Genomic DNA, 25218 nt, shown 5'->3' with positions numbered 1-25218 from the left:
GCACTGAAACCATTCTGTATGATACCATAATGGATGACACATCATAATACACTTGTCAAACCCTCAGGCTGTACAATGTAGTGAATCCTAATGTAAACTATGGCCTTTCGTTAATATTGGTTCATCAACGGTAAGAAATTTACCACACTAAAGCAAGATGTTAATAGAAGGATGGGGTGGCGAGGGAGTATACAGGAACTTACTATACCTTCCGTTCCATTTTTCTACTAAAACTGCTCTAAAAAATGAAGTATATTAGTTTTTTAACTATATGTCAAAAATCAATGTTCCCATAAGAAATCAGGGTAAAGGTGGGGGACAGGAACTTTCAGGCACAGCCAGGAGTTCCTCTAATCCTAAATCACCATAGCCTAGAGTTACATATGCTGAATAATAACATATATGTGATATTTATTTTCATAGTTTATATATAATATATATTTATTCTTAAAATATGGTTTATATGTAAAATGTATACATAGCTTATAGTTTATAATAGTTATACAGTGCTAAATACATTTGAGTGTATGGAGTGTATGGTGGTAAGAAAGACTGAAGAAACCGGGGGTGGGACAGCTTCATCTCATGAAGAGATGATGTTGCTTGTTACAGCTTTCCCAACACTGCTAATAAAGTTCAACTAAAATGTGCACAAGAGTTCAAACGGAGGCACTGAGGCCAAGAGAAGTTCCAATACAGTTCAGTAATCAGTGCATTCCACAGTGAAATTGAGTTGCCAAGAAAAGATAAAATTATAAAGAGTACATAGTATTCTGGTTTAAACTGTACAGAAATACACATTGTAGGCGCTTTTTCTTTAAGACTTATTTTTGGGACACCTGGCTGGCTCAGTCAGTACAGCATGCAACTCTAAATCTTAGGGTGCTGAGTTCAAGTGTTGGGCGTGGAGCCTACCTAAAAAAGGTTTTTTGTTTTTTTTATTTAGTGTTTTACTCTTGATATTGTATGGGTTTAGACAAATGACATATCCATCACTATATGATACAGAGTATTTTCACTACGCTAAGTCTTCTGTGTTCTGCCTATTCATTCCCCCTATCTCCACCACTGATCTTTTTCTTTTCTCCATAGTTTTGCCTTTCCTAAAATCTCATATAGTTAGAATCATACAGCATGTAACCTTTCCAGATTGGCTTCTTCCACTTGGTAATATGCATTTAAGGTTCTTCCACGTTTTTTCATGGCTTGATGGTCATTTCTTTTGAGTGCTGAATAATATTCCATTGTATGGATGTACCAGTTATCAATTCTTTCTTTCACAGATCTTGCCTTTGGTGTTGTCCCTAAAAAGTCACCACCATACCCTTGATCATCTAGATTTTCTTTTTTTAATTTTTTAAAATGTTTACTCATTTTTGAGACAGAGAGAGAGAGAGAGAGAGAGAGCGCGCGCGCATGAGTGAGGGAGGGGGAGACGAGGGAGACACAAATCCGAAGCAGGCTCCAGGCTCTGAGCTGTCAGCACAGAACCCCACGTGGGGCTTGAAACCCACAAACCGCGAGATCATGACCTGAGCTGAAGGCAGACACTTAACCGACTGACCCACCCAGGCACCCTGATCATCTAGATTTTCTATGTCATCTTCCAGGATTTTTGTAGTTTTATATTTTAAAACATTTAGGACCATGATCCACTTTGAGTTAATTTTAGGGAAGGGTGTAATGTCTGTGTTTAGATTCCTTTTTTTTTTTTTTTTTTTTGTTTAGATTCATTTTTTGGCATGTGGATATCCAATTGTTCTAGCACCATTTGTTGAAGAGGTTCTCTTTGCTCCATTGTAATGCCTTTGCTCCTCTGTCAAAGATCAGTTGACTATATATATGGGGATCTATTTCTGGGCTGTCTATTCTGTTCCATTGATTTGTCTGTCTATTCCTCAATACCACACTGCCTTGATTACTATAGCTTTACAGTCAGTCAAGTAGTATCAGTCTTCCAACTTTGTTCTTCTGCTTCAATATTGTGTTACTTTTTTGGGGTCTTTTGCCTCTCCATATAAACTTTAGAATCAGTTTGTCAGTATCCATAAAATAACTTGCTAGGACTTTGACTGGGATTCCACTGAGTCTATAGATCAAAAGGTGTTTTTATTAAAGCATGGGGACAGGACCTGTGGAATCAAGTTATGACATCCTGACAATATTGAGTCTTCCTATCCATGAACACAGAATCTATCTCTATTTATTTAGTTCTTCTTTGATTTCTTTCATCAGTTTTATAATTTTCCTCATATAGATTTTGTCCTTATTTCGTTATATGTATAACCAAGTATTTCATCTTTTTCATTTTTTAAAATAAAAAATGATTAAAACCAAAACAGTACTTATGTTTAAAGATAAGCATCACTTATCCAGTAAATTTGTTCAGTATAAAAATCTCTCATGTAAGTTTAAGAATACGTTTAAAGATAAGCATCACTTATCCAGTAAATTTGCTCAGTATAAAAATCTCTCATGTAAGTTTAAAATATGCTCACAGAGACAGAGTGAGCAGGGGAGGGGCAGAGAGAAAGAGAGAAAGAGAGAGAGAGAGAGAGAGAGAGAGAGAGAGAGAGAGAGAGAGAGAAAATCCCAAGCAGGCTCTGCACCCTGAGGTGGGGCTAGAACCCATGAACCGTGAGATCATGACCTGAGCAGAAATGAAGAGTCAGACGCTTAACAACTGAGTCACCCAGGTGCTCCCAGATGTCTTTATACAGTGTTTCTATACTAAAAAATATGCCACAATATTTGGTATAAACAGTAAATTTACCAGGTATATGTCTAATATATAATGCTCATTCATTTTCTATTTCCAGCAAAGAAGCAACTAAAATGGAGTTACAGCCTTTATGTGGCTGTTTTGCAATTCTGTGTAATCAATAAAACTGTATTACTTATATATTAAAAGGTAACGAAAAATACATAAACTTAATTAGGAAGGGGAAAAACAAAACAAAACACACCCAAATATTAACTGTGGCATCTCTGGATGGCAGGGCTACAAATATTTTCACTTTTGTACTTTATTTTCAAAATTCTCTACAAAGATCACATATTACTTTCACAACTCCATTAAATCAAATATTTACAGCATGTTAAATGAGCACACTATAACTACATCGATCAATAAAGATTAATTCCTTGTGTAAAATTTGAAACCATATAAATATTATGTCTTTTCCATGGATACAACACATAAAGGTTTTTAAAATGCGGGAGAATGATAAACACCAAATTCAGAATAATGGTCGAAGCTGGGAAGGACGGGGTCTAGGATGAAGGAGTGAGTGTCCAGGAGGCTTCAATAATACCTATGATACTTTATTTCTTAAGCTGGGTAGTAGGTACATTGTATTCATTATATTGTTCTATATCCTTCTTTATGCCTGAAGTATTTCAAAATTCTTTTAAAGCAGCAGCTACAGAAGTCACGCCAAAGCAGTATTTAACCCCGATCTCTTCAAACTACTTAAATGGAATATGATACTAGAGGATAAAAGAGAGAAATGTATCTTTTATAAGTGAGAACATTCTTGGGCAATTTTAAAGCAGAGGTTCTGAAAGTGGGTTTTCATGTGTATTTGTACAAGCAAATAAAAACTTGAAATCTATATTCCATAAAGTATCTGCAGCAAACATTCTAATCGGTACCTTGCACATAGCTCAAAATTAAATCTGTCCCATGTAATATATAAATTATTTGGGGTATGGCCTCATTTTACATTTCCACTTGCAACCCCATTTTAAAGCAGACTTCTTCCTTTAGTCGGTTTAAAAACGGTAGACTTTAAAGATGTAAAAGTAAGATTAATTTCTGAACTCGTATTTTCCATCTTGGTGGATTTAAAACGGATTCTTTTTTTTTTTTTAACCTTTTTAATGTTTAATTTTTGAGAGAGAGCGAGAGAGCGAGAGCGAGAGAGAGACAGAGAGAGAGACAGAGCGTTAGCAGGGAAGGGGCAGAGAGAGAGGGAGACACAGAATCCGAAGCAGGATCCAGGCTCTGAGCTGTCAGCACAGAGCCCGATGGGGGCCCGAACTCATGAGCTGTGAGATCATGACCTGAGCCCAGGTCGGCCACCCAACCGACTGAGCCACTCAGGTGCCCCTAAAATGGATTCTAACCAGGACATGACATCTACCACAAAAAGCGCCACAGAAGTAGCTCACATAGTAACACAACCCCTGTATTAGCTACATCCTCTCACATTTGTTACATAGCTATGATAATGACAAAAGTTTAGGTAATGGCCTATCCTACCCAAGTTTTTCATAGTCTCCACTATAATTTGAATCAAGAACTTTCAAGGACAGAAGGTAAATTCACAAGATCTTTAAAGAAATTCCTTAAAGTAAATCCAGTAACTTTTAACATGAAACCAAAAAGTGTACTATTATGATTGTTAGAAGTGCCTTCGCCTATCTCTTACAATCTCTACTCGAGATAAAAGTCAAAGGTTTTAAAAAGTAAGGATGGGGGGTGGGTAGGGAAAGACCTGCAAGGTTTAAGAAGAACGAGTACTGTTCTTCCCCATTTCCACCTTCAATGTCACCGCCCATTCTTACAACCTAGCCCTAAACCAAAAATAGACTGTTACAAACAAATCACCAGATAACAAAAGGAGTACTATTTATTTAGCAAACTGAAATTATCAAAGTAGCAAGATGGATTGAGGCTTCCTTCTACACTAAAAGAAAAGGACATATCGTGCTGTTTTTAGAACCCAATTCTCTGCCCCAAACAAAAGGAGAAAACAATAGTCCATAATCACAATAGAGTATTCATCAGACAGGCTCCCTTAAAGGGGGAAAATGACTCAGTTAAAACTATCTACCTGGATCTGCAGTTTATACGAACACAAGACTTTTATTCACTATTCTTCATAAAAAGTGACTTGTTTTTAACATTCACCTTCTGTAACCGTTTTTTGAAAAGATTTTACTAGATCAAGCAGTGACCCATTGAAATTTAAATGACATGTTTGCTTTTCAGATCAAATCCATGGACCTGAGGATCCTTTCTTAGACCACTACAAATTGAAGGACCCAAAAACTAGAGGACTCCTTAACAGAAGCCTAACAAGGCTGGAATTGTTGGCTCCGTAGGTACTTGGATGCGTGTGTCCGTTCCCTGTGCTTCTCTGAAACCAGGTTAATCCTGATTTTAATATCACCTCATATTTAGTTCTTTATTTCACAATTTGTATTTACTGAATATATTATCATCAATACTTCATTTGACCATCTTATCCTTAACAACTGTGGAAAAGCTGCTTATTCAAGACTACCTACATTATTTTACTCACCAAGTTTTGTCCTGTTTAAATGTCATATCACATTCACTAAACAAATATTCTTTAAGCACCTGCTCTGTGTAAAATCCTGGAGCAGAAATTGAAGAAGGACATCTGAATAATTAGTTTAACCCTCAAATAGCTTATAGCAGTAGTTCTCAAAGTGAACCGTGGAACCCTAGGACCCCTGTGACTTTTTCAAGGGATCCATGAGATCAAAACTATTTGATAACTGTGATACTGTGATTTACAAGAAGTATATATTTGGCCATCCAAATGGGGGATGACCATTATAGTTAACATACAGTGTTATATTAGTTTCAGGTGTACAATATAGTGATTCAACAATTCTATACTGAGTGCTCATCACAGCATCACAGTAAGTGATCCCTGTCACCTGTTCCATCCGCGCCCCCCCCTCCCCATTAACCATCAGTTTGTTCTCTACAATTAAGAGTCTGTTTCTTGGTTTGTCTCTCTCTCTTCTTTTTTTTCTTTGTTCATTTGTTTTGTTTCTTAAAGTTCACATGAGTGCAATCATTTGGTATCTGTCTTTCTCTGGTTGACTTATTTCACTTAGCATTATATTCTCTAGCTCTCCTCATGTTGTTGTAAATGGTAAGATTTCATTCTCTTTTACGGCTGGATAATATTCCATTGTGTGTATATACCACATCTTCTTTATCCATTTATCTATGGATGGACACTTGGGCTACTTCCATATCTTGGCTATTGTACATAATGCTGCAATAAACATAGGAATGCATGTATTTCTCTGAATTAGTGTTTCTGGGGGGTGCCTGGGTGGCTCAGATGGCTAAACTTGAGACTCTTTTTTGTTTTAAAATTTTTTTAATGTTTATTTATTTTTGAGAGAGACAGAGACAGAATGTGAGTGGGTTAGGGGCAGAGGGAGAGGGAGACACAGAATCTGAAGCAGGCTCCAGGCTCTGAGCTGTCAGCACAGAGCCCGACGCGGGGCTGGAACTCCCGGACTGTGAGATCATGACCTGAGCTGAAGTCGGATACCCAAGCGACTGAGCCACCCAGGCGCCCCTCGTGTGACTCTTGATTTTGGCTCAGGTCATGATCTCAGTCATGAGATCAAGCCCCAGGTAGGGCAGTGCGGTGCTGAGGGTGGAGTCTGCTTAAGGTTCTCTCCCCTCCTTCTTGTGCCCCTCCCCTATGCTCTCCCTCAGGGGAAAAAAAACCCCAATTTGAATTAATGTGGTTTTTTTTTTAATGTTTATTTATTTTTGAGAAAGAGAGCACAAGCAGGGCAGGGACAGAGAGAGGGAGACACAGAACCTGAAGCAGGCTTCAGGCTCCGAGCTAGCTGGCAGTGCAGAGCCAGACTGAGCCACCCAGGAGCCCCATAAATTAGTGTTTTTGTATTTTGGGGGTAAATGCCCAGTATTGTATTTTGATCTCTGTCCACAGTTCCTGCCTCACAGCTCCTAAAACCCTTATAATTTCTGGTGATAAGGTTGACCAACCAAACTATCTTTCTTTTGTTACGTTATTTAAGGTGACTTTGGGAGTCTACAAAAGGGCAGGGAAGAACTTTTGGCCCCACCCCCACCTCCAGGAAGGGGGAGAGGGGCTGAAGGTTTAATCAGCCAATAGCCAAAGACTTAGTCAATCATGACTACATAACAAAGCCTCCATAAAAACCCAAAGGACTGGGTCCACAGAGTTTCTAGGTTGGTGAACATATAGAAATGCTGGGAGAGTCGCACGCCTGTAGAGGGCATGGAAATCCCATGCCCTCTCCGCCCTCTTCCCATCCCTTGCACGATGTCTCTCTTTACCTGGCTGTTGATTGATTTCCTTTGCTATATCCTTTAATAAACTGGTAAAAATAAATGTTTCCCTCAGTTCTGCGAGCCTCTCTAGCAAATTAGTAAAACCTCGTGGGAATGTCTGATTTACCGCCAGCCAGTTAGAAGTGTAGGTACAAGCTGGACTTGTGATTAGCATTCTGAGTGGGAGGGAGTCATTGCAACCTCCATCTGCAGCTAGTTGGTCAGAGGCACAGGTAACAGCCTGGGACTTGTGATTGGTGCCTGAAGTAGGGGGCCAGGGGGCAGTCTTATGGGATTGAGCCCTTAACCTGATGCTATCTCTGGATCAATAGTGTCAGAATTGACTTGAATTCTTGGATACCCTGCTGATGCCCAAGAATTGCTTGGTTGTATGTATAGGAAACCACCTCTCCGAGAGACACACACACACACACACACACACACACACACACACACACACACATATTAGAACTGGTCTCAGGGTGCCTGGGTGGTTCAGTCGGTTGAGCAGTTAAGCTTCTGACTTCAGCTCAGGTCATGATCTTGCAGTTTGTGAGTTTGAGCCCACATCCGGCTCTCTGCTGTCAGCGTGGAGCCCACTTCAGATCCTCTGTTACCCCGCCCCCCCCCAAAATAAATAAAAACATTAAAAAAAACACAATTGGTCTCAGAACAATTTATCAGCCAAGACATGTGCCTTTTTCACTGTGCTTATATTTGCACCAACGGTGTAAACGCAATGGTAGGGTAAAACTAAATGCCACCTTAGCACCATTTATACCGCGTCGTTATGTGCACATAGTAAAACAGTCAATTTTATTGAAGAACGTGTTGATGAAAGAGTACAAATTATTAATTTTATTAAATCTTCACCCTTGAGTTCTTGTCTTTTTACTCTTCTGTAAAACCAAATGGAAAGTATTCACAAAGTAATTCTGTGTTCAGAAGTGTGCTGTTTCAAAAGCAGACGTATCATGCTTTGAGCTGCAAACTCAATTAGCTATTTTTTCCCAAAAAACACCATTTTTATTTCACTTCAAAGAGCTTTACTTTACTTCACTTTACTATACTTCAAAGAGCAGCTAATAAACAAACTATATGGTTATTCAGACCTGGATAAAGGACAAATATTTTTTCAAAAATAACAAGTGAGCCTGTCACTTCAAGGAAAATAACTGACAGTATTTGTTGCCAATGATAAAATTGGGGGATTTCAAATGATAATTAGGATTTTGGAAAACTTGTATCTGCCACAGTGAGCCTGATAGCTTTCTCTTACTTTTAAAAAGCCTTTTTGGATAAGATCCGTGGTAGTGTTAATGAACATGATTTTTGTGTCAATAGTTGGAAGATATGCCTAACTCAGTGAACTGATATTTTCCAAATTGACCAATGTATGATGTTATAAAATCATGCATGGGTTAAAAGATTCTTTCAAAGTGTATGAGAAGCCAATAGACTGGAGCCAAACAAAGTACAATCATGGTTTCTGAATCTCCACGGCAACTCACCTTTAAGAAATTAATATTGCTGAGTTTTGGTGTAACATCAAAGAAGAGTATCCACAATTATCCTAAAAGGCTCTTAAAACGCTTTTCCCTTTTCCAACTACATATTTGGTATGAGATGGGATGTTTTCCATATATTTCAACCAAAGCAACATACTCAGCAGACTGAATGCAAAAACAGATAGAATCCAGCTGTCTTCTGTCAAGCCAAACATTAAAAAGATTTCCACAAACTGTAAAACAATACTCATCATTAAATTTTTGTTTTGGAAAATACAGTTTTTTCTATAACATGTAGTGTGCACCATTATTTTCAAATTAATTAATAAACATTTAAAAATTGCTGTTTAAATTTCTTATACAGTAAATATCAAAAGTTATAACCCACATAAACCTCAGTAATTTTTAAGGATATAAAAGGGTCCTGAGACCAAAGATTAAGAACCAGCATAATAAGAGAAAAAACAGAAAACACAAGTCATAACCCAAGGTCGAAAGTGTGACCACCGTCACGGACCATCTGTTCTTGGGCATCCCGGCTCTTCCTGACTAGGCCTGTGCTACCTACCAGACTCGTGAAGTAATTTATTTGGCCCTGCTGTCAATAATAATCAAAATAATCAAAATGAGTAAGTCTTTAAGCAAGCATAAAAAGGGCTTAAGCAATACCAAGATAACACGTTAAACCAATCTGAAGTGATAGTTTTTTCTTTACTAGTTTTCTAAATAAATGGCCCGAATTAAATTGGTTTTATTTCTCTGGTATAAACTTAGCCTATAAAGAGAAGTCTTTCACAAAGGACTATATAATATACAACTCCACTGGAAATGCATCCCACACAATCAAATTAGTAATGGAAAGCCATGGAATTTGGTTCCCTGCCTCTCAACAATAGGGGGAAAAAAAACCTAGAAATCCTACACTGGTGCTGGGGATCAGGACACAAAAGATGTCATTCCAAAAAGGGGGTGGAAGGGAAGCACTTTCTAAAGGACCATACGCACATAAGCAATCATTTGTGTTTTTAAAAAGGGAGATACAAACATACTTTTTGCTTAGCCTACCTTAAAGGATACACAAGAAACTGGCAGTGGTGGTGATTTCTGGAGAGGGAGACTGGAAGAGAAACTCATTTTTTCACTGTATTCCTTTTATATTATTTGATCTTTTAGCCATGTGCATATAAAACTTATGCAAAATAAATATTTTTAATTTTTTAATGTTTATTCATTTTTGAGAGAGAGAGAGGAGGGAGAACACAAGTGGGGAAGGGGCAGAAAGACAGAGGGAGACACAGAATCTGAAGCAAGCTCCAGCTCTGGCTGTCAGCAAAGAGCTTGATGTGGGGCTCAAACCCATGGACCACAAGATCATGACCTGAGCCGAGGTCAGACGCCCCAGGTGCCCCCAAAATAAATATTTTTAGAACATCACTTCTACATCATCCATTCCTCTAGTCTTTTATCTCAAATGCAAATTCCAAACACTACTAGCAGATATGGAAATCATTAAATGCATATTTATTACATAAGCAGTGGACACACATTTCATATACCTGACAGAAGAATCAAAAGCAGCCTGTCCATCAACCAAGACCTGATTACAGAAGGAGCACCTAACAATGCTATCCACGTGCCCAACATTGATATAGTTGCTACTTCAATGGTAACTTTTTTCTTTTTTATATTCACTACAGCATTTGCTTTAAGAAATATTCTCGGAATACCACCAGAGTAGGTAAGTTTAAAGACTCCTTTAAACCACGCAGCAACATAAAATTCAGAATAGAGCTACTACTATGCACTAGGCACCATGACTTGATAACGTAACACTCGTAACACACAACATAATGCGTAACAATGTACACCTGGGTCTAAAACCTAACTACACGCTTTGGATTTAATAGTTACACCAATAAAAAAAGATGGAGGTTTTAACCAATTTCCCGGTTTAACAAGCCAATCTCATGATGTGGCTACAATACACATATTCAAATGTGGGCTTATTAATCATAGTGGCTACACAGTGCCCAGAATACAAATACCCACTGTAGTTTGTACTTATCAGGCCAATCTCACAACTCGTGCTGGGTTCTAGGCCACACATAACATCTAGAGACCCTAACAAAGCACAGTAGGGTCAGAACAGTTTGATATGTGGAAGGCAACATATAATGAGTTAGGTATCATGTGGAAAGTACTTCACATGAATTTTTTTTAATGTTTATTTTTGAAAGACAGAGTGCAAGTGGGGGAGGGGCAGAGAGAGAGAGAGAGAGAGAGAGAGAGAGAGAGAGAGAGAGAGAGACAGAAAGACAGAATCCGAAGGCTCCAGGCTCTGAGCTGTCAGCACAGAGACTGACACAGGGGCTCAAACTCATGAAACACAAAATCATGACCTGAGCTGAAGTTGGATGTTTAACCAACTGTGCTATGCAGGTGCTCCCTTCACATGAATTTTTCTTAAATCTTCACATTACCAATGATACAGGCATTACTAACCCTGTCTTAAGATTACACAGATTCAGACTCAGAAAGGGCAAGTAACATGCTCAAATTTGCACGCAACTTAGCATTAACAGGATTTAAACCCAGAGCCCCTGTAACAGATTGAATGGTGGCTCCCCAAAAGGTAAGTCCGCATCCTAATTCCTGGAACCTGCGAGTGTTACCTTATTCGGAAAAAAAGGGTCTTTCAGATATAACTAAACCAAGCATCTTGAGATGAGGAGATCACCCTGGATTACCCAGGTTGGTCCAAAATCTAACGACAAGTGCCCCTATGGGAGTGAGGCCAACAGAGATCATACAGAGAGTAGCTCAGAGGCATATAGCCACAAGTCAAGGAAAGCTAGCATTCACCAAAAGCATGAAGTGGTAAAGAAAAGATTCCTCCCTAGAGCCTCCAGAGGGATTGTGGCCCTACAAACACCTGATTCCTGACTTCTGGGCTCCAGAACTATGAGAGAATTTCTGTTATTTTAAGGCACTTACTTTATGGTAATTTGTTATGGTAGCCCTAGGAAACAGCCCCCTCAACTCTTTCCAGCATACCCCATTACCTTTCCAAGAAGGCTGAAGGTCCCAGGGACATTTAAACCAAGAGACAATTCAAAAGGGGCACCTGCTCAGTAGGTTAAGCATCTGACTCTTGATTTTGGCTCAGGTCATGATCTCACGGTTTTGTGGGATCCAGCCCCATGGCATCAGGCTCCGCACTGACAGTGCAGGGCCTGCTTGGGATTCTCTCTCCCACTCTCTCTGCCCTTCCCCCCACTTGCATGTTCTCTCTCTCTCAAAAATAAACTTTTTTTTTTTTTAAAAAAGGCAACTCAGAGGACTTTATAAAGAAAATATAAAATATTGATTTGGGAAGTCCTAGAGAACAAAAGGTAGGACCAGCAGGTAAAACTTACAGGGAGAAATTTCAGTTGAAACTAAGTTTTCTAATTTATGTCTTAAAGATTAAAAATTAAACAGCCTTTGTTAAGTAGTAAATTTCCTATCATTGGATGTGTTCAAGGAGAGACTGATGATCATGTAACTTTGGGGAAGAGGGGTGGCTTAGATGACTTAGAATCTGGTTCCACCCGGCGTTCCCAGAAATTATAAAGTATTAGATGGCACCACAAAGTGTGGTAATAAGGTAAAATATTAAATGAATTTTGCAATGTTTCCACAATCATTCAAATAAATACTGACTGCTTGTTACATTGTCAGGCACTGTGGTTGATAATGGACACTATGTTTGTATCTATGATCATGAAGCTTTACAAGCCGGTGGGAAAGACAGACATGTATCGAGTAATATACAAACAAATGTAAAATGACATGTATAACACACATGGTAAAGTGCAAAAATGAGGGAGATCTGAATAAAGTTCCTGAGGAAATTATGCTCGAGGACGGACCTCAAAGTCATAAAATGTATATGATTTTACTAAAAAGAGATGAAAGGGAAAAGCTTTCCAGGCAGAAGGAACACCAGCAGGAAAGACCTTACAGTTAGGGGAGCATGACTGATACAAAATGAGTCCAAAAGTTACTAGGTACCACATAAAAGAGCTTTGTCTTCATCCTAAATTCAATGGGGGAAATGACCAGAGCTGTGTATTTAGAAAAGATCGATTCATTCTGGCTGCACTGAGGAGAATGGACTAGGGCTTAGCCAGAGTGGATGCGGGTAGACCAGTTGGAGGTTATTCCAACAGTCCAAGAAAGAAACCATAGCAATTCAGACATAAGTGGTAAAGGTGAAATGAAGAGGGCAAATTGAGTTTAGAGAGTTAAATAAACTTTCTAAAGGATTTGGTGGCACTGAAAGATGAAAGTTTCTAAGAAACCAGATGAAATGGTGGTACCATTCACTGAGGTGAGCCAGAGCTGAACAGGACCAAGTTTGATAAGGGAATTTCATTTTGAGAAGTGCTTCTGAAGCATCCAAGAAATGCCAACTGGGCCATTGGATCTAGGGTTCTGAAACTTCACTGTAGGCCAAATCTGAGTGTGCATATTTACATGGAACAACTGCACAGACTTTTATCATTAAGGGAAACCAATTATTGTTACAAAGTAATCAATTCTCTTTAAAAAAAATTTTTTAACATTTATTTATTTTTGAGAGAGCACGAGCGGGGGAGGGGCAGAGAGAGAAGGAGACACAGAATCTGAAGCAGGCTCCAAGGCTCTGAATTGTCAGTACTGAGCCCAACACAGGGCTCGAACCCACAAACTGTGAGATCATGACCCGAGCTGAAGTCAAACACTCAACTGACTGAGCCATCCAGGCGCCCCAGTAATCATTATTCTTAAAAAAAGATAATTTCAAAATCATGCTAACCTAAAAGACAAGAATCACTACTGTACTCAAAGCCCTAAATTACTACTAAACAAAGATTACCTATTTAAAGGGCACTGGATATTTGGATATATACCACTCACTGGCTACAAAATGGATTTCTTCAGAATAAAGACAATTCATCTTGGTGGACTCTCAACTTAGAATTAGCTACTGTTCTCAAGTATTTTGGACACAAAAACTGAAAACAAGTTTAAGAGGCAATAAGTTTGTACGTATTATTCTCAGATTTTCTACCTCTCGCTGTCTGGAAGACATTGATTTAAGCATCTTTTTTTCAAAAAAAATTTTTTTGATGTTTATTTTTGAGAGAGAGAGTGTGAGGAGGGGAGAGGTAGAGTGAGAGGGAGACACAGAATCCCAAGTAGGCTCCAGGCTCTGTCAGCACAGAGCCCAACATGGGGCTTGAACCCTCGAACCAGGAGATGATGACCTGAGCCAAAGTCGGACGCTTTAACCAGCTGAGCCACCCAGACAGCCCTGACTTAAGCATCTTAACTGTCAGGTATAGTTTTTCTCCTAAAAAAGATTCTAATCTTCAAAGTAAAAGGGAAGAGAATAAACAAATCAAATTTTTTTCTTCTGACACACACTTCCACAGGCTTTATACTATACTTGCTTGAAAAAGGACTAAATTGCTTTGGACATTAGTTGCCATAACTAAGGAACTATTTACCCTAGGTTTGTTTTCCATTTTGTATAAAATACAAAAAGCAAACCAACTACCAGAGGGATTAAAGACAGACCTAAATGAGAAGGCAGGAAAATTGGGTTATATCACCAACTGCAAAGAGAATCCACTGTATAAAATCTTTAAGGAAGTTAACTTTGAGAAAAATCAAGTTATTTTACATAAAATTAGTATTATATATACCACGTACTTCACTGAGGGGAAGCACAAATGAGATTACATTGCATTTTATATTTGTACACATATTTAATTTTATATGTACAAAATCTTTTGAAATCCCCATAGATAATGCTTAAAAACCCAAGTATTAATACTTCTGTATTACACTACTGATGCTACTAATATCTAATTTGTTCTCAATAGGAACAGAAAAACTCAGAAGGTCCCAGGGTAAAATAAAAGAACCAATAATATATTGAGATGAACTTGTTCACTTCAGAAACTATCTTGCAAATAGACATCTTAGCTCAGGAAGTACGAGAGCAGAGTGGAGAAAAAAAGGAATTATTATGTGAATGAAATTGAGGTTAACCCAGGATTTAGCTTTCATTCTTCACTAAGTAAGCTTTCACAGGCAAGCCCTTTCGCCCTTACTCCAAGTTATCCTTACCTCAGCAAAACCACACAGAGCACGAAACAAACAGCAAGCATTTTCTGAACAAATTTGAATTTGGAGAGAAACTTTTAAATATCTTTAATATTTCATTAAAACAAACGGATTTACAACTGCTGCACTAAGAATATTTCAGGGCAAAGATAAACAGATGAATTAAATATCCTCAGACATTTTTGGTTCAAAACAATATGCAGGGTATAATTCCATTTATCATATACAGTATGTGCATGCACATACATATACCCCTAAAGGAATATCTAAAACTAAAATATTATTCATTATCTTTGTATAATTATATTTCAAATTTTCTTCTTTTTGCTTTCTTACAATGAACACATATACATACCTTTTTACTTTAAGAAAATACCAGATTTATTAACATGTCATAACACAGACTCAGAATTAATTTTAGAAGGAATTTTTATTCAGAAGAAATTTTAGATATCATTTCTATCCTCTTCATTTTTCAAGTGAGACAACAGGCCCAGTGAGGATAAATAACTTGCCTGCCCAAAATCTGACAGTGAGTCCTTAGGGCCGTAATTATATCATCCATGCTTGTGTGTGTGTGTCGGGTGGGGGGGGGGGGTGAGGTTATAAAAGTTAACGCATTTTCACTAAAGATAGTTTGAAAGTTACAAGAAAAAAGATGAAAATCACCGATATGCTTATAAATCAAAGATAACCATTTAATTCGAAGGGTTTTTTTGGGTTGTTTTCTTTGTTAAATTGCTCACTACAAAAATTATATATTTTCAATATAGAAAAACTTTTAAAATATAGAACCAAAAATTAAGGAAGAAAAGACAAAAATTTTAACATTCCGTTATATAACTGGTGATGTCAGAATCATTACTTTCTTAGACTTAGTACCTGAAGCCAGTTTTGGATCAAAAGACTACTTCTGTGATGGCATTTTTACTTAGCAAGCCTTGGTTGGTTCTTTAATTGGTGGGTTATTTTTATGTAGGGGCTAAGAATTTTATTTCATAATTGTTTAATAAAAGACAAAGGACTAGGGCACCTGGTGGCTCAGTCAGTTCAGCGTCTGACTTCGGCTAGGGTCATGATCTCACGGTTCATGAGTTCATGAGTTCGAGTCCCACATGGGGCTCCCTGCTGTCAGCCTGTCAGCACAAAGCCTACTTCTTCTTCGGATCCTCTGTCCCCCTCTTTCTGCCCCTCCCCTGCTTGCACTCTCTCAAAAGTAAATAAACATTTTAAAAAAGTATGTTTCTAAACAACAACAACAAAAAGACAAAGGACCAAAACGCAGCGAACAAAGGATAAGATAAAATACTCCTTGGGGCACCTGGGTGGCTCAGTCGGTTGAGCATCCGACTTCAGCTCAGGTCACGATCTCGCCATCCGTGAGTTGAAACCCCGCGTCGGGCTCTGGGCTGACGGCTCAGAGCCTGGAGCCTGCTTCTGATTCTGTGTCTCCCTCTCTCTCTCTCTCTCTGCCCCTTCCCCGCTCATGCTCTGTCTCTCTCTGTCTCAAAATAAATAAACGTTAAAAAAAAAAAATACTCCAATTCTATTTAGGGATCTTATCTGTAGGTTTAGTGACTGTAAAGATAATCCACATACACAAGCTAATTACAAGCACACATTTTCTATGCTTAAGATTACCCAAAATATTTATTCATTGCTTTCTTGCATTTACCAATACTTCTATAGGGTATTCTATAAAAAATTGCTGGCACTGGGTCGCTGGGTGGCTCAGTCAGTTAAGCGTCGCTCTTTGGCTTAGGTCCTGATCTCATGGTTCAGGAGTTCGAGCCCAGCATCTGACTCTCTGCTGTCAGCATGGAGCCTGCCTTAGATCCTGTCTCCCTCTCTCTGCCCCTACCCCAGGTGTGTGCACACAACTCTCTCTCTCAAAAATAAACAAAACTTTTAAAATAAATAAACGAGCACTTTAGAAAAACATTGCTGGCATTAATTATAGAAAACACGTGAGTTATGAACAAATATAAAAATAAGCTAATCAAACTCATAAGCTACTGAACCACCATCAACTCAATTTGCAAGACATCAAAAAAAACTATTTCACCTTTACCTTGTCCTTTTAAAATTCCTACCTTCTATACACTTTTACTTTTTTAATGTTTTTATTTATATATTTGAGAGACAGAGTGCAAGCGGGGGAGGGGCAGGGAGAGAGGGAGACAGAATCTGAAGCAAGCTCCAGGCTCTGAAATGTCAGCACAGCGCCCAACGTTGGGCTCAAATCCACAAGCCCCGAGATCATGGCCTGAGCCGAAATTGGACGCTGAACCAACTGAGCCACCCAGGCGCCCCACCTTCTATATTGTTTATGAAGCACATAAATGTATTAGTACAAGAGCACAGGAACATCACTTATAAATAAATGCGACTCAGAATGTGTGCTCAAAATTTTACTTGTAAGGATGACAATCAAAAGTTGGAGATCACTGGGCCATGTGGGTGGCTGCCAGCTAAGCCTCTGACTCTTGATTTAATTCAGGTCATGATCTCATGGTTCATGGAATCAAGCCCCAGGTCAGGCTCTGCACTATTAGATGGGATTCTCTACCCATCTCTCCGCCACTCACTCATGTACACGTGCACATGCACGCACTCTCTCAAAATAAGTTGGAGATCACCCCGAACCTAGGGCCTAGCTAACAAAACTGTCTCCTAATATCAAAGATCCAAAAATTATAGAGGAAGAAAGTAAAAATGACCAGTTATCTAGAATTTTAGAATGAAATAATTTTGGAATAAATAAGATCTAATATGGAACATTTTTAAAAATTTGCCTAAATTTCTGGGGCGCTGGGTGACTCAGTCGGTCAAGCATCCAACTTTGGCTCAGGTCATGATTGGTTTGTGAGATCGAGCCCACATGGGGCTCACTGCTGTCAGTGCAGAATTTGCTTCAGATCCTCTGTCCCCTTTTCTCTGCCCTTCCATAACTGTCATACTTCTGAAAGACCCTATAGGGGTCCAACGGTATTTTCATTTCTTAGTCAGAAAAATTGAGAGAATTTCTTGCCCCAAACGAGTAGACTGAAACATTTGTGCATTTTAGAAAATTTCCAAAGTACAAGCAACTCCCAACTTAAAAAATTTTTAGTGCAATCTATGAACCAGTTAGATTTCTTTCAAAACTTATTTTCTCTTTAGAATAGTAATTTGAGGGGAGCCTGGGTAGCTCAGTCGGTTGAGTGTCTGACTTTAGCTCAGGTCTTGATCTCACAGTTCGTGAGTTCAATGCCTGCATCGGGCTCTGTGCTGACAGCTCAGAGCCTGGAGCCTGCTTTGGATTGTCTCCCTCTCTCTCTGCCCCTCCCCCGCTCACACTCTGTCTCTCAAAAATGAATAAACATTAAAAAAATAAAAATTAAATAAATAAAATAAAAATAAAATAGTAACTTGATCCCCGACAAAGCCCACTGTATATAGTGCATGAATAGATAGTCATATACTAGTGTGAATCCTGGAGTATAAAACAACAACAACAAAAAAAAAAACCCCAGAAAACAAAACAAAACCCCAAGGAATCCAGAAGACTTGGCAAGATTCTGAAACTGGTGAAGCTTTGCTTTGACATTCCTCCCACCTTCCTTCTGGTGCTCGTAGTCCCATCTCCTAGAGGTGCCTCAGATCTTCCCAAAGTTCCTCACTTGAGATACTCACTCAAAATTTCTTCCCCTTGGTCTGTCCCAGTCAATCTGGTTAACTGATTTCAGACAACTAACACAATAAATATCTGACTGAATTACCAATACTGAAAAGGCCTTTGACTTTTCTGTGTGTCAAGAATGCTTTGAGAATCTCGGAAAAGTTATGGACCCTCTCCCCAGAAAAATCACACACACATACAAAATTTTTCATACAGTTTCAAGAGATCAGGGTTACATGGCCAAAATATACCCATGAGTCCCAGAACTATAAAACCCAGGTTAAAATACCTCTGCACTTAACATGTAAATATTATAAAACCTCAAAACTCTTCAAGAGGAATTTGTATTTTAAGAGACTATAGACTCAAACATACTATACTATACACTCAAATCTATAAACTCCATTATTTTTTTTAATGTTTATTTATGACAGAGACAGAGCATGGGGAGGGAGGGGCAGAGAGAGAGGGAGACACAGAATCTGAAGCAGTCTCCAGGTTCCAAGCAGTCAGTCAGCACAGAGCCCACATGGAGCTCAAACTCACGAACCACGAGATCATGACCGGAGCCAAAGTCGATGCTTAACCAACTGAGCCACCCAGGCACCCCAAATCTATAAACTCTAATTGTTAGAATTTAAGTTTCCTCCCAAAGCTTTTATACTGTAATTCCCGTAAGAGAAGGGGAAGAATAGGACCTATTTCTAAGCATGGGTCATCTATTAAATCGGGTTTTATAAGACTTACCCCCTGTATTCAATAATGCTCCAGAAATCTATTGTGTTTAAACTAACATGATTCCTGGCAAAACAACACACACACACACACACACACACACACACACACACACACACACACACACCTTTTATCTCTGAAAATTCCTTTTATCTCTGAATTGCCAAATCCAGTTTTCACCCTAATGAGCTCTCTGTAGTATTTCAGGTTGCTAAATTCCCCATTAAAATTCCCTTACCCTCTAGACTCAGCTTCTTCAACCCCATACTATTTATCTTACCTCTTTAGCCATTCTTTTTCAACTTCCTTCATAAGCCCCTCTTCTTCCACCTGACCTACAAATGTAGCTGCTTGGCAAGGTCGCCCTTAGTCTTTTCTTCAGTCCTGATTTTATACTCTTTGGCAATTTCTATATGACACTATGCTAATGAATACAAATCTCATAATTGATCCCCACTTCCCTTTCTGCGCCAGCCCAAATTTGTCAATAGTGACCTATATGACATATCTTGATTCCCACATTCAGAACCATACCCTATTACCTTCTTCCTCAAATTCTGTTATTCCAATACATTCCCTATCTTAATTAAAGGCATCATCATTCATTAACGAACTCTAATCTTTGAACTCCCCCATGCTGTTCCCAATCAGGTCACAACCTCATCAGCTTCATTTCCCACTACTCCCTAAGTACAGAAAAGTCTACTGGCTATTTCTCAGACTATCAATGCCCTTCTCCTAGCCTCTTCTCCATCAGGCGAAACAGCGACTCACCTTTCCAAGCCCTGCTTAAAGATCTCCTACATGAAGTCTTCCCTAACCTCACTTATTCTACTCGCATCACTCACCCTCTCCCTCTATAAATCCCACACCAATTTTTCTTTATTTTACTTCTCAACATGCTATATGAATGCATAGTTGAGCCCTTATCTTTCTCCCCTAGTAGAAAAGGCCTGTGGTTTATATGTTACCGTAGCACTTAACACGTGCCTGGAATAAAGTAGGTCTTTAATCAATGTCTGGTGAATGAATGGCAAAACTCCAAAGTGAGGACATAGTTAAGGTTATTTCTCAATGGAGGGTATGCCCCCTTTTGAACATAAAACAATAATTAAGTCCCCTAGTCCCTCACTCCCCATTTCTAGTCTACTGCTTAGTTTTAAGCAAGGTTTCATGGGGACATTTCCTCACTTCCTCTTGTTCTTTGTAGGGTTAGCTGCCAGCCTAACCACATTAGCATTCAGGAGCAGCAACAAAACAGACTCTCCAAGTTCTAAAAAGCAAAGACTTTACAATTACCAATAGTAAAATACAAGCTCCTTTTTAAAAATAGTCTTAACGTTTATGCATACAAATCTCATTCTTCAAGATTCTGAAAAAGGTTTGGCATAGTTTATCCAACAGGCACCATTTAAGAGTTCTTAAGAAAATGTCCACTTGTCCAACTATCTCAACCAAAATTTACACATTCATAACCATAGAAATCAGCATGCATGAATTAACCTAAATAATATGCTTATATACTAAATACACTATAAATAGTAGTCTAAGTCACCAGATGACCCATACATAATTAGCTCTTTTAGCTTCTTTTAAAAATACATGTCCAAAATTCCAGTGATCATCCCAATCTATAAGACTAGATTCTTTTGTCAGTATCACCCTTTCTCCCTCTTCTCCCCACCAACTTTCCTAAAACACACACACACACACACACACACACACACACACACCCCTCTCCCTTTACAGACCTGGTTTCCTCAAGAAATGATCTGATAGCTTAGGAGCAGTTTGATAAGGCAGGCTACATGGTCTGGGATTCTGGAGAAGATTCCATATGATACAATTATCTTCTAAGAGACTGCTGTTGGTGACAGAATACAGATTTGCCTCAAGAGATCACAAATGTGGTACACCTGCCATAACTGTCCCCTACTTTTTTTGTTTTTTGTCTTTTAAAAATATACTAGAATCTCACTCTCAACTTGTATTTCTGTCTTTTCTTCAGTTCATATAAATGTTCACATTTTAGGCATACAGACCTGGTGAAAAGAAAAAAAAAAAAAGACATGATGAAACGTGTTTGAAGCTTCAGTAACTAAACTGCACTGAGCAGGGTCAAAAACTCATTAGCCTAATTCTGAACTGCACTTCAGAAAAAAAAAAAAAAAAATGTATGCTCCAAAGCATATATAATCCACTTATTTTTCTTGAGCAGTCAAAAATTCTTTTCATTTTCCAAGTTTTGTCCATATTACATCGAAATAACTTCAGACAAAGCATTCTTGTTGCTCCAGGATTAAAAGTTTCCAATAGCTCAATGTGGTTGTAATCTTCTGGAAACACCTGAAATTGATTTGTTTCACCTCCTTTTACTCTTTCTCTTCCAGCTTGTTCACCTTAGGAGAATATTGATGGACAAAAGTTCTAACTGAAAAGTCCAGAAAGTGGATAATCTATCCCCTAGCTAATAAGAAAGGAACTATGATACATAATGCACAAAAATTGACATGTATCCAGAGCCTCAAAAACAAACAAACAAACAAACAAACAACCCCCCAATGACTGGACTTGGTCTAAATAAGCTTAACAAGTAGGTTTCTTTTTCATTGCTGTTTTACTGAGCATTTATGGAAAACTATATTTGGGTAAGCTCAGGCTAGCTTTAACTCTCAAGAAAAACATGAAAGAATGGAGAGAAAAATCTTCTAATTTTTTTTTTTTTTTAGAAAACAAAAGATCGGTATTTATTTTAAGGCTGCTTTTCCAAATACAATATACACTATATACATATATACATACATAGATATACATACACACACACACACACATATAATTATATAATTAATGAGCATCACACAGTCACAAACATCTAAATTCAAATATCACATTTCCTGGACTAATTACAACCCAAGAGGGTGCACTCAAATTCTTGAGGTTAGAGTAGACACTTCTGAGACTCAACAACCCAGAGTTCCCACTTTAAACTTCCAGTTTTTCACAGTGGCACTGAGTAGATGAATAAGCTCACTGCCACACAAAGCTGGGCTTGCCTAAAGAGGTCTGACAGGAGCTGAACACACGCAATAACTTCCTGTTCTCCAGAGGACTGGAGGGTGTGCTTCTATAGGCTGACAATTCATAGACCTTTCAAAACCCAAAAGTCAATATGTCTTTTCAAATACTTTTGAAAAAAAATTTTAATTCCAAAAATTACTGTTCATTATTATTCCCCAGTTATTTACTGAATATCATTATATAAGGAAAGAGGTATAAAAAAGTTAATCCCAGACCCCAAGGAGCTTAAATTTCCCTTAAAACAGTTACCCATTTGTGATTACTTCACATAAAATACTTCTCAAAGACCAACCCAGGGGTCTGGTTGAATTCACAGTACATAGGCAATGCAAATTCAGGTATTTAAATCATAGGGAGTTTGTCTTCAGCTCCCTAACAAAATTAGAGATGGATGTATACTTGCAATTCAATAAAAACAAGAAACCTATAATTTGGGGAATATACATGAATTGGAAGGGAAACCTGAAATCCTTTCTGTATCTGGACAAAGTCTCTCATTATTTCCTGTTCTTATAGTTACTTCCTAAATCCAGAAGCTAAATTTCCTTAAAACCTGATAAGAAATCTATTTCCATGAAAACGCTTGGCTTAAGTTTTTTTTTTTTTTTTTTTTTTCTAAATAAGAAATATGACAGCTACTAAGCAAAAAGTCATTTTTTGTCATATATGTTGCATTGGGTGGGGGGGGGAGGGGAAAGGCACATAGGATGAAATCAAAGGATTTCAAATAAGGATGTGCCAAAAAATAGTAAGCAGTATTTATTAATCTCATTATATTTTTTGTCTTTGTCATGAACCCAATCAAAAGTCACATCTAACTCCTGTCAGAAAAAAATAAAAAGTCCCTTGACACAAACAATTTTGCACACAATTTAGGACCCAATATACTGCACTACATGTGATAATTGTATGTTTCCTCTCCTGCTCATAAAACAAGGCAATTACACTCATGCGCAGATAGAACACTCATATTTTCACTACCTTATGAGAAAACATGTCAAACTAATTTCAAACACAATTCTAGGGATTCGGGATACTACTACTGAATTTTAAAAACAAATCAAACAAAAAATCCCCAGCATCTCCAAGGCCCCTCCTCCCCTCTTTCCTTGAGTGAAAAACAACCCAGTAACTTACTGTTAAAAGCCAGAGTAAAAGGATTTTTTTTTTTTTTTAAAGGCCTGGACCAAGATGAAATAGGAAAAGGAAAAGGATCACTGTGGGCACAGATGATGCCCTGGGGAAAAAGGTGAGATGCACATACCCATTCTCCTGTGAGCACTGTCCAAGCTGACAGGTTCACTCACACTGCCTTCGCTTTAGAAGTTTCCCGATACATTGTCTCTACACACTTAAGAAAATGTGAATTTTGCTCTGACCGCAGAAAGAATTAAGCACAACTGACACCAGCTCTAAAGTAAGGAATTAATATATTCTAATCTAACGCTTAAGAAGGGATGGAGTTCAGGCAACAGCTCCTCCAACTGGCTGGAGCAGATTATCATTTGAAGCCCTAAAAATACTAAGATTTTTAAACAACTCCAAGTTCTGATGGGTACAGTCAGATGCACTATAAAACTTTGGGACCAGCGGCAACGACACAACAGGTGAGAGAGGCGGTGGACATCACTGCACAGTGAGGTGGACAACATGCAGGGGCAAACCCTTGAGTTCCCCGAAAGGCTGGGGACATGAGATAATACCCATGCACAAGGCCAAGACCCCGTCTTTACAGTGGCAACAGTTCTGTTCCTTCCGAGGGTCGCGCCACTCCCCCTCTCCTCACCCAGGGGACCACCACCCCAGGCACAGGAAGAACCGAGGCCCCTCCGCGGGCAGCATCTCAGCTGGGGAAGAAAACACAATGTCGCTCCTTATTTCTGCGTACAAAAGGACTTTGCGCCCTCCTCCTCCAACTGCCGCCGCTGCTGCCCGGGCCGCCTCCTAACTTGCAAGAAGGTGGGCAACGCGCCATATTCCAGCGTCCCCCGGTCTACCTGGGTAACAAGCCCACGCCACCCCGGCGGGAGGGAAGCTTCGGAAGCCGCCCAAGAGCCAGCCTCCTCTCCCGCAGGAGACAGCAGCTCCCGCGCCCCGGCCCAGCCCGCCGCGCCGCCCGCAGACCAGCCCCGGGAAGGGCCGAGGGGGCGAGCGGGGAGCCGCGGCTCCGGTCCCGCGCAGCCCGCCCACCTCCCGCTCCCGGCGCGCTCTCCCGGGCCTCCCGCTCCCGAGCCCGCGGGAAGGCCGGGCCCGGGCCCCGGGTTCCACGGTGGAGAGGAGGCCGCGGCCCCTAGAGCCTCAGGCGGCGGGGGAGGCCGGAACCCTGGGGCTCTCGGGAGGGCAGCGCCTCCCTCCCGAGCCCGCCAGGACGCCTGGGGCCTAGTGCGGCCTGCGCATCCTCGGGGTGGCGGTTTGACTGGGCCGGGCCGGGGCCCCCCGCCCGAGGCGGGCCGAATCCGGCGGGGGCCCAGGCCCGGAGCCGGGGGCGGCAGGGTGCAGGCTGCGGGGCGGGCCGGCCGGCCGGCGGGCGGGCGGCGTGTTGCGGCTGCGCCGGGGCTGAAATAGCTGGAGATTGCGCGGTAGGGCACTCACCTCAGAGCGGCTGCGCTACCGTGGGCCTGCGCCGTGGAGACTGCGACCGCGCCGGCTCCTCGCAGCCTCCTGCCACCAGCGGCAATGGCGAGCGCTGCCGCCTCTGCCGCCGCCGCCGCCGCCGAGGAGGGGGAGGGGAGGGAGATGAGGCACGCACGCGACGCACGGGCTCGGCTTCCCCGCCCGGCGGCCGCCATGATGGGGAGGTCGGAGCTGCCTCTGCGGGGCTGGCCCGGAGGGGGTTCTGAGCTAGGGTCCCTGCCGTTATCTTCGGCCTCCTCGAGTACGCATTTAGCTTCAAAGGATTGGATGGGGCCGGAACCACGGAGGCAACTGGATTAGTTGGGACTCTCGGGAGAGTGGCGCAAGCAGCCCAAGATGGTTGC

The 25218-nt window shown here is 40.1% G+C and overlaps 1 protein-coding gene across 3 annotated transcripts in view; it reads right to left on the bottom strand.

The window, feature by feature from the left end:
- The window catches only part of NRF1 (nuclear respiratory factor 1), a 146136-nt gene extending 121200 nt beyond the window's left edge, over window positions 1-24936 (bottom strand). For all 3 annotated transcript variants that reach the window (XM_030308422.2, XM_030308424.2, XM_030308425.2), the window contains exon 1: window positions 24833-24936. The gene's annotated coding sequence lies outside the window, so the exon portion shown is untranslated. The remainder of the gene's footprint in view (window positions 1-24832) is intronic.
- Window positions 24937-25218: the final 282 nt, after the last annotated feature.

This window comes from Lynx canadensis, chromosome A2 (assembly GCF_007474595.2).
Source record: "Lynx canadensis isolate LIC74 chromosome A2, mLynCan4.pri.v2, whole genome shotgun sequence".
Classification (NCBI taxonomy): Eukaryota; Metazoa; Chordata; class Mammalia; order Carnivora; family Felidae; genus Lynx; species Lynx canadensis.
Note: the sequence above shows the minus strand (reverse complement) of the source record. Positions and strands in the feature narration are given on the sequence as shown.